Source organism: Bos indicus, chromosome 13 (genome assembly GCF_029378745.1).
Source record: "Bos indicus isolate NIAB-ARS_2022 breed Sahiwal x Tharparkar chromosome 13, NIAB-ARS_B.indTharparkar_mat_pri_1.0, whole genome shotgun sequence".
In the NCBI taxonomy this organism is placed as follows: domain Eukaryota; kingdom Metazoa; phylum Chordata; class Mammalia; order Artiodactyla; family Bovidae; genus Bos; species Bos indicus.
Window position 1 is genome coordinate 7,354,273 of NC_091772.1, and position 19,031 is coordinate 7,373,303.

General features: G+C 39.2%; 1 protein-coding gene across 2 annotated transcripts in view; it reads right to left on the reverse strand.

Moving 5' to 3' along the window:
- The window catches only part of SEL1L2 (SEL1L2 adaptor subunit of SYVN1 ubiquitin ligase), a 116,493-nt gene that overhangs the window by 56,551 nt on the left and 40,911 nt on the right, over nt 1-19,031 (reverse strand). The gene's annotated exons all lie outside the window — the stretch shown is intronic.

The following is a 19,031-nucleotide window of genomic DNA, read 5'->3' on the forward strand; positions in this document are numbered from 1 at the left end:
GTGCCTCTTGAAGTCCATTATGACACTCACTGAAACCTCTGATTAGGTGAGCCACATGTGAAGCCATTTTAAAGGAGAGGCATTCTGGGATTTGATGCCTCATTAACAAGACCACAAAATTTTTTTTAAGTGGTTCTTGTTTTTCTTCCTCCTGATAAGCTACCAGAACTGCTCACTTTATTTTGTAAATTAAAAAAAAAAAATTACAATTTACAATCCAGTTTACAATTATTTTTGAATGCTTAAAGTTATCCAGTCAATTTAGTAACACCAGACACATTTAGTGTCTAATTTCTGCTTTGAGTTATAGGTTATCTATACTTAACAGTTAAAGAGGAAAAATAATGGGAAAAACATATTAACCTGTGTTTGGAATGGCAATCGGTCCTATTAAGATGCTTTCAAAGTGGGAGAATAAATTTTGAAAGGTTGTCTATACATCCATATACATATGAGAAATGATTTACCACTATAGATTTCTATCCATGGTTTTTACCTTTATATGTAATTTTATTTTGGGCTTTACAAATGTATTAAAATACAAGTTTTATGTACTATAAGAGGGCTTCATTACCAGTAAAGTTATCTTAATAACACTTTGTATGGGTTCAGTTTAGTTCAGTTCAGTTCAGTCGCTCAGTCATGTCTGACTCTTTGCGACCCCATGAATCGCAGCACTCCAGACCTCCCTGTCCATCACCATCTCCTGGAGTTCACTCAGACTCATGTCCATTGAGTCAGTGATGCCATCCAGCCATCTCATCTTCTGGCGTCCCCTTCTCCTCCTGCTTCCAATCCCTCCCAGCATCAGAGTCTTTTCCAATGAGTCAACTCTTCGCATGAGGTGGCCAAAGTACTGGAGTTTCAGCTTTAGCATCATTCCTTCTAAAGAACACCCAGGACTGATCTCCTTTAGAATGGACTGGTTGGATCTCCTTGCAGTCCAAGGGATTCTCAAGAGTCTTCTCCAACACCATGTTTCCAAATTTGGGTAAAGTACAGTCAGGAAATGATTTGAGGATTTGAGAAGACAACCCTGAAGTTGTTGTAAAGGACTTTGATTCTTCTGGGGTCCTCTGAACAGCCGTCTAGTGGATGCCTGTTGCTTTGTCCTGACAGGAGCTCTTTAGTGACTGAGAAGTGCTGGGGATGAGCCTCAGGGATAAAGGGTGAGTGGGTGTGCCAGAGTAGTATTTAAGGCAGCAGCAACTGTGGAACTTGCTCCAACTAGACGAATTTGTACTTCAGTGTTTGTCAGAGATATAATTTGTAGACAGTTCTAGACATTTTATTACTTTTTCAGTCTTATTATCAATATTTTCTATCTAATTTGGGGACTGTCATGGGCTGAATTGTAACCGCCAAAATTTGTATTTTGAAGTCTCATCCCCCAGTACCTCAGAATGTAACCTTATTTGGAGGTAAGGTCTTTAAAGAAGTGATTGAAGGAGGCTCTTTGAGTGGAGCCCTAATCCAATATGACTAGATGTCTGTTTAAGCAGAAGAAACACCAGCAGCACGCTGGCATAGAAAAGAGACAATGTAAGGACACAGTGAGAATGTGACCCATTATAAGCTAAGGAAAGAAGCCTGAGAATGAACCTGTTAACACCTTGATTGTGGACTTTGAGCCTCCAGGACTGTGAGAAAATCCATTTCTGCTGCTTCAGCCACTTTGCCTATGGTATTTTGTTATGGTATCCCTGGCAAACTAATACTGATGCTAACTCTGTATCACATGGAAAACAAGCTGCCTCTTCTCCCCATAAGAAGGGAGGCACCCAAACTCAGCTCAGATCAGTGGCTACCCTCCAAAAGCAAGAAGGACTGAGATTTCCCATGGGCCTCCAAGGTTTCCAGATGCTGGGCCTCTGACTTTCCTAGGCAACTGGATGCCCAAGTAGCCCACCTCTGACAAGGCTGTGTTCTCATTACTGTACTCAAAGTACAGTGTAGTTGGTGGGCCTTCCGAGTAACCATCAATCTCTAGACCCAGATCACCTTTCTGAGATGATGGGGGAAACAGGAATCTATGCCTCCTCCTGCTGACACTTCAACTGTAAAATTCTCTAATCAAGTCTATTTCTTAACTCCTGTCACTTGTCACTGTGGAATTCATGCAGAATCCTCTCATTCATAATGACTAGAAGCAAATCTTTAGAAGAAAAATGGCCCACTTGCTTGTTTCAGATGTAAGAAGAAAGAGTAAAGTTGGAGACAACTTGTTCTCTGCCATTCATACATTTACTTGTTCATTTAACTGGTATGAATTGATTCTTACCATGTGTTAGACACAATGCTGAACACTGTATCTTAGCCTGGCAGAGACAAACATGTTTACCAAAAATTACAAGGCCATGTGGTAGGCTCTACATAAGAAGGCATTGTGGGAATACAGGAGCCTTCTTTGTTTGTGAGCCACAGAAACCCAATCTGATTGACTTAAGCTAAAGGAACTTATTAGGAGGTTCACAGATTCAATGGGGTTGATCAGGAATCAAAGCACCCTTGCAAACAGTGGCAAGCACTCCCGCTGGGATGGACGAGGATCGAATCCTTTTAAGACCTTCCTCTCTCTGTTCCAGCTCCCTGATGAGTCTGATGGGTCTAGTAGGGAAGACAAGGCATCTCATTACATTCCTATAAGAATGTATCCATTGGGGAAAACCTAATTCCCCAAAAGGAAATTGGGATGGTGAGAAGGGTAAAATGGATGATGGGAAGCCCACAAACAGCAAATGCCCACCCACCTCAGGTCCCTTACTCTGGCCTAGTGAAAGAAAGAAATCTTCACAGATGAAACGGCACTTTAGACAGTTCTCCAAAGTTAGGTAGGAATTTGCCAGACCAAGAAGATGAAACTGGTACTCCATTTGGAGGAAACAGTTGGTGCAAAATAACTGGGCAGTGTGTTTTAAATGAAGACAGAGAGCTTGCAAGTCATAGCTGGGCAGGCAGTCAAAGCTGGCAGCCAGTGATACTGAGGAGAGTGGACAGAGACGTGAAGGACGAAAGGGAGGAGGCAACTCAGGGCACTGTGAAGGTGAAGGCAGGATTGCTAGGAGAAAGACAGAGGGAAAAGAAGTGGCAGGAAGCTGGCTCTGATCAGAGATCGCTGCTTTTGAGTTTGAAATTCTATTGGTGCGATGGCTCTACATGTGGCTGGTAAATGGCTGAGGAGAAACAGGGATGAAGTTGATTGGAATCCAGGAGGTCTAGCAAGTAAGGCAAGGTCTTACAACAGGGATACTTAACCGTGCAGGGTGCTGGAGGCCTCTAGCCACTGACTGATGGATATGGAAGTACAAGAGCCCAGCTCCCTTGCCTGTGGGAGGGGGACAATCCTCTAGCGCAATTTGCTCTTCAAAATCCTAAACGTCTGAAGCTCTATCTTTGCTCAGCTCCTTCCCTTGCCTTAATCTGCATTACTTTCTTAAATGTTTCATCAGAAAATCTAAAACTTTAACATTTAAATTCAAGTATATAAATATTATCTAAATGATCTAGAAAAATAAAAGGGAAAAGAATATTAAATTCCTTAGTTTGAATCTCAAATTTTATTACTTCTTGAATCACATAAAGGACCACTGAGAGTTAAAAGAATGTCTTGACATTGAGAGTTAAAGGAGGTGAATATCTTTTAATCTGACTAAAAATCAGGTGCTTTCACCATTAAAATGATACAGAAAGATAAAATGGGAAAATCTTTGCAGAAAAGCTTGCCTCCACAGACACTGCATCTAATTTTAATTATATTTAATATAAACCAACTTCAGTTTCTGATTTTCCAAATAATGCATCAGAAGAGCTCTTCACATTTGCCCTTAATGTCTGCTAGAAAGATACAATCTCAGATAAGGTGGGAGAGTAATGATCCATTTCTAAAAATAATATTCCACCTAAGAAAGAATGACTCAGCAGAGTTTAGTCAGATAAAGATGCCATCAACTCAAATCCTCTTGAATATAGCACAGATATTTACAACAGTCAAATTTATTCAGTCTGTCCCCAGATCATTGTCCTCAGACATAAATACCTCCATTGGTATTTCTTGGAAACGGTAGACAAATTATAAGTAAAAAAAAAATTTTTTATCCTTTTCAAATATCTACTGTGCAAAGCTTAAAATAAGAGAGACCCTGACTTAGAAAGATATAATTCATGATCTAAAATCCTTAATTTATCAGAAAGACATGCATTATAAAAGAAAGGAATAATCAAATAATATATAGTTATAGTTATAATAGGTGCTAATATTCATAAACCACTTGGGTCCTAGGCAATTTTCTCATTGGCTGTCATTTTACAGATGAGTTGGTATACGCACAGAGCCTATACTACTTCTCAGAGCTACACAATATGCAGAATCATGTGTTAAACACAAAGTTATTATCAAATGATGAAAAATTTGAAAAGACGTTCCAAAATACATTAAAAAAATAAATTTACTGTAATTGTTTAAAGTATCTTATAGTTGTTTCTTTAAAGTAATACTTCATTTACCTGATTCTTGAGAAATATGTTTCATATAAATCATTTTCCCCATTAGATGAATCATATCTCTCTTTATTTTGACTATTTTCTGATGTATCCATCTAAAAAGGGTACAATATATTCCTCCACCTTCCCCAACAGAAGATAATGAGCGTGATGTAACCAGGTCTTGATGATTCAGAGCATCATTATACACACATGATAATTCCCAGTCTGGTTGGTTTGGACATGATTATGTAAGAAGACAATGCTTATGGGAGGCCTTGGATAATGGAAAGACCTTCAGTAGTGAGTAGGAGCAGAAAGGGCAAGAAAAGAAAGTGGCATGCTGTATTCATGTCCTCTGGGGTGGATAAGAGTGCCTGCTCGAAGTGGCTGGGTTGACACTTAGGTGCACATGATAATTTGTAGCACCTTAGGTCACTGATTCCCAAAGGGTATGTAGGATAATTTTTTATTGGAGTATAGTTGCTTTACAATGTTGTGTTAATTTCTGCTGTACAACTAAGTGAATCACCTATCAGTTCAGTTCAGTTCATTTCAGTCGCTCAGTCGTGTCTGACTCTTTGCGACCCCGTGGACTGCAGCACGCCAGGCCTCCCTGTCCATCACCAACTCCCGAGTTCACTCAAACTCATGTTCATTGAGTCGGTGATGCCGTCCAGCCATCTCATCCGCTGTAATCCCCTTCTCCCGCCTTCAGTCTTTCCCAGCATTAGGGTCTTTTCAAATGAGTCAGTACTTTGCATCAGGTGGCCAAAGTATTGGAGTTTCAGCTTCAGTATCAGTCCTTCCAATGAACACCCAGGACTGATCTCCTTTAGGATGGACTGGTTGGATCTCCTTGCAGTCCAGGGGATTCTCAAGTCTTCTCCAACACCAAAGTTCAGAAGTACGTATGTATACGTATATCCTCTCCCTTTTGAATGTCCCTCCCACCCCCACCCCCATCTCACCCCTCTAGGTCATTACAGAGCACTGAGCTGAACTCCCTGTGCTATACAGCGGCTTCCCACTAGCTAGCTATTTTTGCACATGGCACTGTATATATGTCAATCCTACTCTCCCAATTTTATCTCACCCCATAAAATAATTTTAAGTGGTACACACACAAACTGTAAAATTTTGATGGTTAGAATACTTAGATTATTTTTATGTCAAGTGATGCTAATTTCTGTTCATTTTAAATAACCATGAAATATTTCAAACATACAAAAGAAGTACAGAAAATGAAACATACCTCACTATCACCCTCCCCATCTCACACACACAGTTTAATGGATGGTAACATTTTGTCTCACTTGTTTTCTGTATCGGTTGTAAGGAAACAATGTACAGATACAGGCAAGCCTCCTCCCAACAGACCTGCCCCTTGTTCCCTCTTCAGCGGTGGGTGTTTTCCTGAAGTTGCTGGGTAGCTCTTCATTCATTTATTTGGTTGCGCTGGGTCTCCCGTTGCTGTGCAGTCTTTCTCTAGTTGTAGAGAGGCTACTCTTTAGTTGTGGTGTGTGGGCTTTACATTGCTGTGGCTTTCTTTGTGGAGCACAGGCTCTCGGGCGTGCAGACTTCAACAGCTGCAGCACACAGGCTCGGTAGTTGTGGCCTGATGGGCCCTGGAGTACGCAGGCTTCAGGCGTTGCAGCAGGTGGGCTCGGCGGTTGCGGCTCACAGGCTCTAGAGCTTGGGTTCAGTAGCTGTGGCACACAGGCTTAGTCGCTCCGTGGCGTGTGGAATCTTCCTGGACCAGGGATCGAACCTGTGTCCCCTGCATTGTCATGCTGATTCTTGCGTACTGTACCACTAGGAAAATCCACTGTGTAGCTCTTTCACTACATATGTGTACCCAATGTTATTTCTATATATAAGTAGCATCATACTATATATACTTTTGCAACTAAGCTTTTCACGGTTTGAGATTTATTCATCTTGATTCAAGCAAGCATCATTCATTCATTTTAACAGTGCCAATTGTCTGGTCAAAATTCTTTATATGAATGAAAGTGAAAATGAAAGTGAAAGTCGCTCGTGTCTGACTTTTTGCAACCCCATAGACTATATAGTCCATGGAATTCTCCAGGCCAGAATACTGGAGTAGGTAGTCTATCCCTTCTCCAGGGGATCTTCCAGACCCAGGAATCGCACCGCAGTCTCCTGCATTGCAGGAGGATTCTTTACCAACTGAGCTATCAGCGAAGCCCAGTTTATTTATTCATTCCTTCATTATTTCTCCTAGGCCTTCCATGAACATTCGGTTTTTCCACTTGTGTGGTACCCAAACTAATTCTGCAATGAAAATCCTTGTGCACATTTTCTTCTACGGATGTGTGAGAACTTATCTAAAAGCACATTACTCAGCCATTAAAAAGAATACATTTGAATCAGGTCTAATGAGGTGGATGAAACTGGAGCCTATTATTCAGAGTGAAGTAAGTCAGAAAGAAAAACACCAATACAGTATACTAATGCATATATATGGAATTTAGAAAGATGGTAATGATAACCCTGTATGCGAGACAGCAAAAGAGACACAGATGTATAGAACAGTCTTTTGGACTCTGTGGGAGAAGGAGAGGGTGGGATGATTTGGGAGAATGGCATTGAAACATGTATAATATCATATATGAAATGAATCGCCAGTCCAGGTTCGATGCAGGATACAGGATGCTTGGGGCTGGTGTATTGGGATGACCCAGAGGGATGGTACGGGGAGGGAGGTGGGAAGGGGGTTCAGGATGGGGAACACGTGTAATGTCCGTGGCAGATTCATGTTGATGTGTGGCAAAACCAACATGATATTGTAAAGTAATAAGCCTTCAATTAAAATAAATAAATTTAAATTAAAAAAATAAAAGTACATGTGCAGAGTGGGATATATGCATCTTAAACTTTACTAAATATTACCACATTGCTGTTCAAAGAGGTTGTACCAAACTTCACTCTCACCAGTGATATATGAGAGTTATTATTGCTTCACATTCTGGATCACTCATGGGGTTATCTTTTAGTTTTGCTAATCAGTGTGAAATAATTATTCTTTGCTATTGAATTTGTTTTTGCAATTATAAGTGAAGTTAAGTATATTTATTGACCTTTGGTTGTTTTCCCCTTTTGGGTAAATGGCAAGAAATAAATGTTGGTGAGGGTGTGAAGAAAAAGGAACCCTTGTATACTGTTGGGAATGTAAATTGATGCAGACACTATGGAAAAAGGTATGGAATTTCCTCAAAAAATTAAGAATAGGACTACCATGTGATTCAGCAATTCTACTCCTGGGTATTTATCCAAAGAATATGAAAACACTAACTTGAAAAGATATATGCCCCCGTGTATTCATCACTTCTGTATTCACAATAGCCAAGATGTGTAGACAACCTAAGTGGCCATCAATAGACAAATAGATAAAGAAGATGTGATTGCACCTCTGTCATTACATACCAAAATCCTCTGTATATATAGGACTGATTCTAGACTCTCTTCTATTTTTCAATCTATGTACCAAAACATCATTTTATAGGAAGAATTTAGTGGGACAAGTTCCCCTTATCATTCTACTTCAAAAGTGTCTTGGCTATTTTTAGACTTGCTTGCACATATACTTTAAAATTTATTTTTTTATTTGGAGTATAACTGCTTTACAGTGTTAAGTTGGTTTCTGCCGTACAACAACACAAGTCAATCATAACCATATATATATGTATATATATCCCCTTCCGCATGAGCCTCCCTCCCACCCTCTCCCCGCTCCCACCCCTCTAGCTCATCACGGAGCACCAGGCTGGGCTCCCTGTGTGATGTGCAGTTTCCCACTAGATACCTATTTTGTACATGGTAGTGTATATATGTCAATGCTACTCTCTCGGTTCATCCAACCCTCTCTTTCCCCTGCTACGTCCACAAGTCCACTCTCTACATCTGCATCTCCATTCCTTCCCTGCAAATAGGTTCATAAGTACCATTTCTCTAGATTCCATATATATGAGTTGGTATATAATATTTGTTTTTCTCCTTGTGACTTACCTCATTCTGAATAACAGGCTTCAGGTTCATCTACCTCACTACAACTGACTCAAATTCATTCCTTTTTATGGTTGAGTAATACTCACTTCCTTGGTGGCTCAGTGGTGAAGAATATACCTGCCAATTCAGCAGATGTGAGTTTAATCCCTGGGTCAGGAGGATCTCCTGGAAAAGGAAATGGCAACACACTCCAGAATTCTTGCTTGGGAAATTCCATGGATAGAGGCGCCTGGAGGAGTCCATGTAGTTGCAAAAGAGTTGGATACAACTTAGTATCTAAACAACAACAATATTCCATTGTATATATGTACCACAACTTCTTTATCCATGTATCTGTCGATGGACTTCTAGGATGCTTCTATGTCCTAGCTATCGTAAATAGTGCTGCAGTGAACACTGGGGTACATGTGTCTTTTTGAATTGTGATTTTCTCAGGGGATATGCCCAGTCGTGGGATTGCTGGGTCATATGGCAGTTTTATTCCTAGTTTTTAAAGGAATCTCATACTGTTTTCCATAGTGGCTGTATCAGTTTACATTCCTACCAACAGTGCTAGAGGGTTCCCTCTTCTCCACATACTCCCCACCATTCATTGTTTGTAGTTTTTTGATGATGGCCATTCTGATTGATATGACCTGATACCTCATTGTAGTTTTAATTCACATTCCTCTAATAGTGAGCGAAGTCGAGCATCTTTTCATGTGTTTGTTGGCCATCTGTATGTCTTCTTCAGAGAAATGTCTTTTCAGGTCTTCTGCCCAGTTTTCACATATACTTTTATTTTATTTACTTATTTTTTTTAAAATTTTATTTTATTTTTAAACTTTACATAATTGTATTAGTTTTGTCAAATATCAAAATTAATCCGCCACAGGTATACATGTATTTCCCATCCTGAACCCTCCTCCCTCCTCCCTCCCCGTACCATCCCTCTGGGTCGTCCCAGTGCACTAGCCCCAAGCATCCAGTATCGTGCATTAAACCTGGACTGGCAACTCATTTCATACATGATATTTTACATGTTTCAATGCCATTCTCCCAAATCTTCCCACCCTCTCCCTCTCCCACAGAGTCCATAAGACTGTTCTATACATTAGTGTCTCTTTTGCTGTCTCGTACACAGGGTTATTGTTACCATCTTTCTAAATTCCATATATATGCGTTAGTATACTGTATTGGTGTTTTTCCTTCTGGCTTACTTCACTCTGTATAATAGGCTCCAGTTTCATCCACCTCATTAGAACTGATTCAAACACATATACTTGTAAAATCAGTTTGTCAAATACCGTGAAAATCCTCTTGATCAATTTTTAAGCTAATTTGACAAGATATAATATCTTACAATTTTGAATTTTCCCATTCACAATCATAATAACTATTCTCTTATATATTATTCAAAAAGGTTTTACGCTTTTCCTTTTCTCTAACATCTTGTATATCTTTTATTAGATTTAGTCTTAAGTACCTTTTACTTTCTATTGCTATTTTAAATAATACTTTAGTCATTTCATTATATTTTGCTTTTCATACATCATATACAGAAATGCTATTGAGTTTTATATATTAATTTTTAAATCTAGCAACTTTTCCAAACTCTATTAATTTTTATAGTTTAACAGATTTTCCTTAATTTTTCAAGATCAACATCATATCATTCTGGTGAATTGTTCTTATGAACACTATGTGATGATGCTTTCTCTCTATTAAATGTTTTTACCTTGAAGTCTATTCTGTATAAAATTAATAATAGGTTTCTTTCACTTAGTATTGCTTGAGATATCATTTCAGTCCTTTTACTTGAAGTCTTTTTGTGTCATGCTTAAAGTATATGTCTTGAAAATGTTATACAACTGAGTACAATATTTTTATTTTAATCTAAAGGTCTCTTGTTTCCACTTCCTATTTTCTTTCTGAGCTGCATTCAGGGCAATTTCTTCTGATCTTTTCTTATTTCATTAATGTTCTCTTCAACAGTATCTAATTTTTCTGTTTACCCATCTGCTCACTTAATTTAAATGAGTATGCTTTTGTTTTTCCTTAGTTTTATTTGGTTCTTTGGCACAGATGCTCATTCGTTTTTCATGATGTCTTCTCTTTTTTCTTATGGTTTCTTAATCATTTAAAAATAGATTTATTTTCATAAACTTGGGGGGGTCTATGCCTTATGTATTGTGTATGTGGGAGGGGTGTGTGTGTGGGGGTGGATGCATGTACTTGCAAACTGACTCTCGCTGAGTAGAATTTTTTTAACTTGGTGCATTAAAATTTTTTTTTTTCATGAAAGCTTCTCTCCAATAGGATTTTAATGTAGAAATTGTGGAAATGTTTCTCCAAAAAGTGATTTTGTGTTGCTTCTGTCAGGTTTCCAGATTTATCAACTTATTAGTGGAAGGAAATTCATATATTTGAACATATTGGCTTGAAAAGTATTCACAAAAGTACTGGGTGGCATAAATTCAAATCCAAATCTATATAAGGTGCAGGGATGTGGTGTAAGTTTTCCCCAGGGAGATGCTTTCCCCGTGAGAGCCCAAGAGGAGGAGCAGCTTCTTGATATTTGCCTCTAATGGTGGGTGGTTTGTTGGTATTTCCTAATCTCTTCTTTCACTGTATACACACCTTTGTGAGACTCTTCGCTTTACTCATAGCTCTTCATTCCAGTTCTCTTGTCAAAAATCCTTATGTCTATTTTATTTACCCAGCCTAGGATTAAAATTCAAGGCTCATCCATTACCAGCTCTGATTACATCTTGCCAAAACATCAATTTACAGGCTTATTTTTCATTATTTCTAGCACCTGGGGATTTCAGTTTCTTGTGAGCCCAGCTCTGCATTTAAAAAGAGTTTTGGTATATTTTAGGTGTAAATTTTAGCTATTTGTAGCAGTAGGATTTTTATATTGAATTAGATCACCATTTTGCAGAATAGGAGCGCTTCAGTGATTAAAAAAAATCAATTTATTTGCAAAATGTGTTGATTCAAAGAAAACTTTCAGTAATAGGAAAGCTATTAAAGGGTAGACAGATTGGGTTCCCTGATAACCAGACTTTTTGGGGGTTAGTTATTAAGAGGTAACCTTGAGTATCGGGGGGAGAAGTTGGATTGGGCAGAGAGAGAGGAGCTATGATGCAGGCCTGTAACAAAGAATAAGCTTGACTCCACAGAGCATCTATTCCTTTAACTCTAACCCTTGTGCTCTGTTTCCTGTGCTTTTTCAAGCTGGCTCTGCATGTTTTGTAAAAGAATGTTGCCTGTAGCCTGAAAGATAGGTGAGCGCCTATTCTCAAGTTTCTGGTCTTTAAAGGCACACCCCGTTTCCATTCATGTAGAGTTAAAAAGTTGCAGAATGGAAAATAACAATTGTCTTGATGGATGATAATAGGTTTATAGGAACATTGTCACAAGATCTGCTTGGACAGCTGCAAGAATAAAGGATTCCTCCACCAAAAAGTTTTCAACAAGTCATACTTTTCCCGTTTTAATAGAAAAGAAGCCTGATTTCTAACTCAGGTAAGATGGTTCTTTGGAACACTAATCCACCATCTTTTCAGTCTGCTGATTTTCTGAATAAAATCACTATTCCTCACCCCAGCAACGCATCTCTTGATTTACTAACCTGTCATATGGTGAACAGGACAAGCTTGCAGGTGGTAAAAAGCCCAGTAAAACCCTTTTCTGACCGCACAGGGTGCTCTGGAGTTAACATGTCTCTTCTAACTTGTCCCATTTAGGCTGACATGGTCAAGGCTTTATGCGCCTAAACTGATTAGTCATTGGAAGTGGGCTTTCCCTGGAAGGAGGCATAACCTTGGGTTAAGCAGTTGTCTGCACCTAAGATAGTCCCTGAAGGAACTGCTGCTGAAGGCTGTCTGTGAACTGTACTCTCAGCAACTGGGCAACAAGTTCCCCATTGAAGAGAGAATCTGCATGGCACTTCCCAGTGTCCTCCACATACATTCCAAAGTCAATAAAGTTTACCAAATGATAAACTTAGCCTAGCTGGTCACAGACTCCAGAAGTGAGGAAAAAAAAATGTGGAGACTGGCTTAAAGTAAGATTCCAAGACACCGCCCCCTGCCAACCAAGCACGCAGAAGTGATATGGTCTGATCACCAAAATTAATGAGGATTTAATTCCAAGAACTGCCAGGAAGGATCTGGTCAGGAAGGACAAAGAAGCTAGTGTTCCAGTTTCTTGCAGGAATAGGCTCCACTGTTCCCACTGCATGATTAATTATTGATTTGTCTTGCTAACAATTTAACAAAGATAATTACTCTATTAGACTCAATTCTGACTCAGAAGGAAGTATTAATTGTTGAAATTATAGTGATAAGATACCCTGAGAGAAAATGAGCATGCCATTAAAAAATTGTAATGGGATGTTAAAGTATTGTGTTCAGCCCTAAAACACTATTCAAAGGTACTCTAAAAATGTAAGGCTTTATTGTTATTATTCATTTATTTTTTGATCACGTCACACAGCTTGTGGGATCTTAGTTCCATGACCAGAGATCCAACCTAGGCCCACTGCAGTGGAAGCAACAAGTTCTAACCACTGACCACCAGGGAATTCCTAAGGTTTTATTATTTTTATGTAGCACCTGTATTATAGAGAGTGCTGAACCTGAATTCAGAAGATCTGAGTTTACATCTTAGCTCTGTACAGGAAGAATTCAACTCGATTTAATTCAGCAAATATTTATTCATATTAAGTATGACAGACACAATGTTAGGCATAGATCTTGCCTTGAAGTAAAGGGAATACAAATGCTATTGGTTATAGCTTCAACCTCTAGGAAAAGGAAAAACTGGTAGAGGTCTGAAATGGGTAAATAGTTCCTCTACTTTCAAGATGTGGAAAAACACATTCATATTCAAGAAACAGCTTGATGTCAGCCTCCTTAAGTTCTAATTTTTTGAACAAATTTTTATACACAGTTTATGACCTTGAGTTAAGGAGATATGATCACTAAGAATTAGGAAGTTGTTTGGAGAATGTTAGGTTAAATCTCATTCTTCTTTTCTGAAGCCTGAGGAGTAGCATTTGTATAAAACACCTATAGCCTATGTTTTATGATATCTTATGCACATGGCACCCCACTCCAGTACTCTTGCCTGGAAAATCCCATGGATGGAGGAGCCTGGTAGGCTGCAGTCCATGGGGTCGTGAAGAGTCCGACACGACTGAGCGACTTCACTTTCATTTTTCACTTTCATGCATTGGAGAAGGAAATGGCAACCCACTCCAATGTTCTTGCCTGGAGAATCCCAGGGACGGGGGAGCCTGATGGGCTGCCGTCTATGGGGTCGCACAGAGTCGGACACGACTGAAGTGACTTAGCATAGCATAGCATGCACAAAATGGTGAAAAGGAAACTGCATGAGAATGAAAGTTAATGCTTTTAGCCAGTTCTATAACCGTGTATGCCGTCCCAAGTGGTGCAGGGGTAAAGAATCTGCCTGCATTACAGGAGACACTCCTTCAATCCTTGGTTTGGGAAGATTCCTTAGAGGAGGAAATGCAGCCCATTCCAGGATTCTTGGCGGGGAAATCCCAAGGACAGAGGAGCCTGGTGGGCTACAGTCCGTGGGTCGCACAGAGTCAGACACAACTGAGTGACTGAGCACAATAACCATGTATAACCCATGCTCCCGGTTCATTTTACAGCTTGTACACCTTCTGTCTAAGGAAGGTTTACTTCTCCATGGCTTTCTCTACTTTATTAACTGCTAATTCTACAGTTTCCTGATACCAGACTTCTGTGTGGGGTTGGAGATGGGGGAACAGGAGAGGGTGTTTGCCTATTTTCTGTCTACCAATGCTTATTAAGGCATCCTCCTAAACAAGGGCAGTGCACTCTGTATAAGGCATTCTTATAACTAAAATTTTATGTTTTCAACCTCATCACAGGTAGATTTTCATCTGTCATCAGTGGGTAAATATAATACTAGAGATTTATGGTGGATTATTGTGGGCTCTAGGCTCTAAACTTGGTCCTGCCTTGTTACCTTCTACAAAGATTTGGATAAAAGATTGATAAGCATGCTTGTCAAAAACTTGAATGACAGAAAACTAGGAGAGTTTGATTGATATAATCAATAGGTTGAAATAATCCCAAATGAACAAATGAAACTAATAGACATAAATATAAAATCTTTCACTTAGATTCAAAAATTTAGATGAACACATAAGGATGAGGAGAGACTTGGTTGTAATGGGCAGTTTTGTGTTTCTTCTTGGTGAGGATATAGTCCCCAGTTATTAAATTCAACATGAATCTAGTTGTTGCTGTGACAGTATTTAGCAGCCACATTTAAGCAAGAGAAGTTATCCTAGGTGATCTGGGTCGATCTGATTCAAACAGTTGAAAGGCCTTAGGAATGGTATTGAGGTTTCTCTGAAGAAGAAAAAATTCCAGCTGTGAACAGCAGCTTCAGGTCCTGCCCAAGAATTCCTGTCTGCCCTTGTTGATAAACTGTCCCATGGATTTTGGATTTGCCCTGCCAGCTCCCATAATAATCATGTAAGCCAATACCTTACAATAAATCTTCAAATATATATCACCTCCTGGCTCTTTTTTTTCTGGTTGAACCCTGGTTGATACACTGGCGTAGTACTTTTAGGTGAGAAAAGATTTCAGCTTGCTCTAACTTTGTCACGGGTCCTCACTGGAAGTGGGTGCCAGAAACAGCTCACAGAATCTTAGACACAATGAGCACACGCCACAGGATTCAGTGAGGATGGGGGCAACAGCTCCATGACCGGAGTCCACATCCATAGCAGGGTTATTCTGTCCAGCTCCAGCTGCCTAAGATCACCATGGGGAAGGGATTTTGGTTTAATTCAAGTTAAGAACTTTATAAGAAAGAGATATCTTCAATAATGTCACAGGCTGTCCTGTATGATGCAGTGAGCTTAGTCACATGTATGTAAGTGCTGCTGCTGCGGCTAAGTCACTTCAGTCGTGTCCGACTCTGTGTGACCCCAGAGACGGCAGCCCACCAGGCTCCCCCTTCCCTAGGATTCTCCAGGCAAGAACACTGGAGTGGGTTGCCATTTCCTTCTCCAACGCATGAAAGTGAAAAGTGAAAGCAAAGTCGTTCAGTCGTGTCCGACTCTTCACGACCCCATGGACTGCAGCCTACCAGGCTCCTCTGTACATGGGGTTTTCCAGGCAAGAGTACTGGAGTGGGGTGCCATTGCCTTCTCCCTATGTAAGTAGGAACTGCTATTATCTGCCTGGAATATCTGATGAAAGATGCTGGCCGAGATGACCACTAGCATTTCCTAATTCTAAGATTCTATAATATTACTTTTATTTATTTATTTATTTATTTTTTAAAAATCTCACAGGAGGGGGAAGGGAGAAGAGATTCGATTCTGAATCTCCTACCCCTGGGTTCTACGTGGAGAAGCCGATTCCTGCTCGAGGTCGGCAACGCGGTCGCAATCGCTCAGTCTTCTCCTCTTCACAAAATGGCCCCCCTATAATATTACTTTTAATAACTATGCTTCTAATGCATGCCACTAAAAGTCCTCCTCCTTTCAGTTAATGCTGTTTAATTTCCCTGGTTTAAAAAGCCTGGTTGTCTTCTGATTGTCTTTCTAGAGCCATTCCATCTTGCTCTATGCCCACTTGGGTTCTTCAAAGGACTCCCTTGTCCTCTAGCTTCTGCTTAGATTTGGCTGAGAGGCACCCCCTGGAAGTCTGAAGGGTAGGAAGAGAGTTAAGTATTCCCTGGTTTCCCAGGTCTTATTTGTTATGGGCTGGCTTTGTCCTTGACCTAAGGTCATACTTCTGTTAGAGAGCCCTCTCCATACACCTCTTGCTTGCTTTCTTGGCTTCGCTGTAGCCACTGCTGCCTAAGACCCTTAAGATCTAGGGGTGGTAATGAGATTGCTGTTACTACACTGAGTGGGGGTGGGGGGGGCGGTTACTTTGTGGATTCTCTACACTCTGTGCCCTTTCAGAAATAGGCCCTTGATCAAACTTTACTTATTTTCTTGGACTCCGAAATCACTGCAGATGGTGACTGCAGCCATGAAATTAAAAGATGCTTGCTCCTTGGAAGAAAAGCCATGACAAACCAAGACAGCCTATTAAAAAGCAGAGACATTACTTTGCCGACAAAGGTCTGTATAGTCAAAGCTATGGTTTTCCCAATAGTCATGTACAGATGTGAAAGTTAGACCATAAAGGAAGCTGAGCACTGAAGAATTGATGCTTTTGAACTTCGGTGTTGGAGAAGACTCTTTAGAGTCCCTTGGACTGCAAGAAGATCAAACCAGTCCATCCTAAAGGAAATCAGCACTGAATATTCATTGGAAGGACTGATGTTGAAACTGAAGCTCCAAGACTTTGTCCACCTGATGTGAAGAACCAACTCATTGGAAAAGACCCCGATACTGGGAAAGATTGAAGGCAAGAGAAGTGGATGACAGAGGATGAGTTGGTTGGATGGCATCACCGACTCAATAGTCATGAGTTTGAGTAAACTCCGGGAATTGGTGATGGACAGGGAAGCCTAGCATGCTGCAGTCCATGGGGTCGCAAAGAGTTGGACATGACTGAGAGACTGAACTGAACTGAACTTAAATGACTCAATTTAAATGTGTCATTTATATCCTGTAAAAATCCTACCTGGTACTTCAAGTCAGATGCATGTCAACATTTTTATGTCCTATATAGAGCCAACTCTTCAACTGAGCAGTGAACCATCTTTTGGAATAAATATGGGAAAATACTCTTAAAATATTAAGATTTTAAAAATTTAAAATCTTTGTCAAGGTAAGACTCATAAAGATCAAGCAGAGAATAGAGTCAGTAAGAGTCTTTCTAGCTCCAAAACTAACCCCTCTCTCTCTTCTGGAATCCCTTGGTTCTCAATTTCTAATTATTGCTCTTATTAGTAGTGATCACTTTCTGGTACTTATAATACTTATGCCAGAAGGAAACACTTTCTAATTTATGTAAATCTTTATGAATGGATGTTATGACTATTGCAAGACAGGGCTTCTCAAATGTTCTTGAAACGTTTAGCTAGGCAGCGATGAATGCATGTACACTCCCTAGAGATGTGGAGGAGAGGAAAACATCTTTTTAAAGTCTTAGGTTTGATAATTCAAAATGTGAATTTTGAAATGTACTGTATACATTATACCATTAGTTCTAAAATGAAAATGTTTTCAATTATTATATTTACAATTATTTATTTCCCTTAAAATTATGAAGTAAATTTTGTGCTCAGGAAATTGAGCATCTTTGCCATTTAGTTCAATATTTTCCCTAAGCCATTTTGAGAAGCATGGGATTAAAAGCACTTGTCCCATGCTTACTTGCAAAATACTGTCCACTTACTTTGTGAGATGCATATGGTCCCCTTTATTTCTGTGTTGCAAGTTTCAAACCTTATAAAGTGGAAATCATATAACCTATCTTAAGTTGACTAAACATTAAAACAATATGGGAGATGCTCAATTAGAGTTAGCTCAGTATTTATTATTATTAGGCATAATTCAACCAGTTCCATATAAGGGAAAATGATATCATTTGAAGGGTGGCCTTAGTTACTCTTTTAAGAAGCAGAAGCTCTTTTTATTAATCTCTACCTACCTTATTCGCCAAATTAATCAATGATTTTCACATCTTCTATCCAACTTACAGACTGACGTTCACAGCATATTGAATGCTTTGTGGCTAGTGGGATGCTCTTTGGTATAGGTGTTACTTCTGTTCCCACCCTTTGCATATTTACCAAAGATCGGGAGTGCGTGTTGCCATTTGTATCAATTGTACTGTTATTATAATTACAGAATTTAACCAAACAATATGCAAACTTACTAAAATAAGTGCAAAGAAAATGTTTCTATGTAAAGTGATCGAAATATTATGAAAAAATGTGATGAGAGCCACTAAAAGTTATCAAATTTAATTGTAGGTAAACCATTTATATATGACTTGGGGGGGAAGTCAGTAAATATCTGGAAGGATTTTGCTCATAGTTGTTCTATAAATGTTTTTAGCACTTTGTTTCATTAAAAATCTGAGATGGGAAATCATAGATAATACAGTTTGAGTGTGGTTTACACTGGAAATACCAGTCTAAATAAAAGGCAGCCCATGTTTCTGTGTCAAAAAATGGTCAAATTTATGTTTCAGTGTTTATGATTTAGATTTAAAATAACTTTAAGATATGTACATATCATTTTCATAATGCCATTAAAAACTGGTATTCTTAATTTTTCTCTGCCAAAGAAGATTCCCTCTCTTACATAGATGTTAAATGATAGACATTCATACATATTTGTTAGAAGAGAGAAAGCTTTCATGTACCACGCTTGAATGTTGAAAATGTCTTCAGTTTTGTAACTGAGCACCAGTTAGCTCTTGCACACAGAACCTATGAAGACATTATTTATATTTTTCTGGACTCTTCTTGCACCAGAGAAGTCTATCAACTAATCAGGTATGGCTTTATTAGAGAGAGTTTTAGATTGATAGAACAGGAAAAAAAAAAGG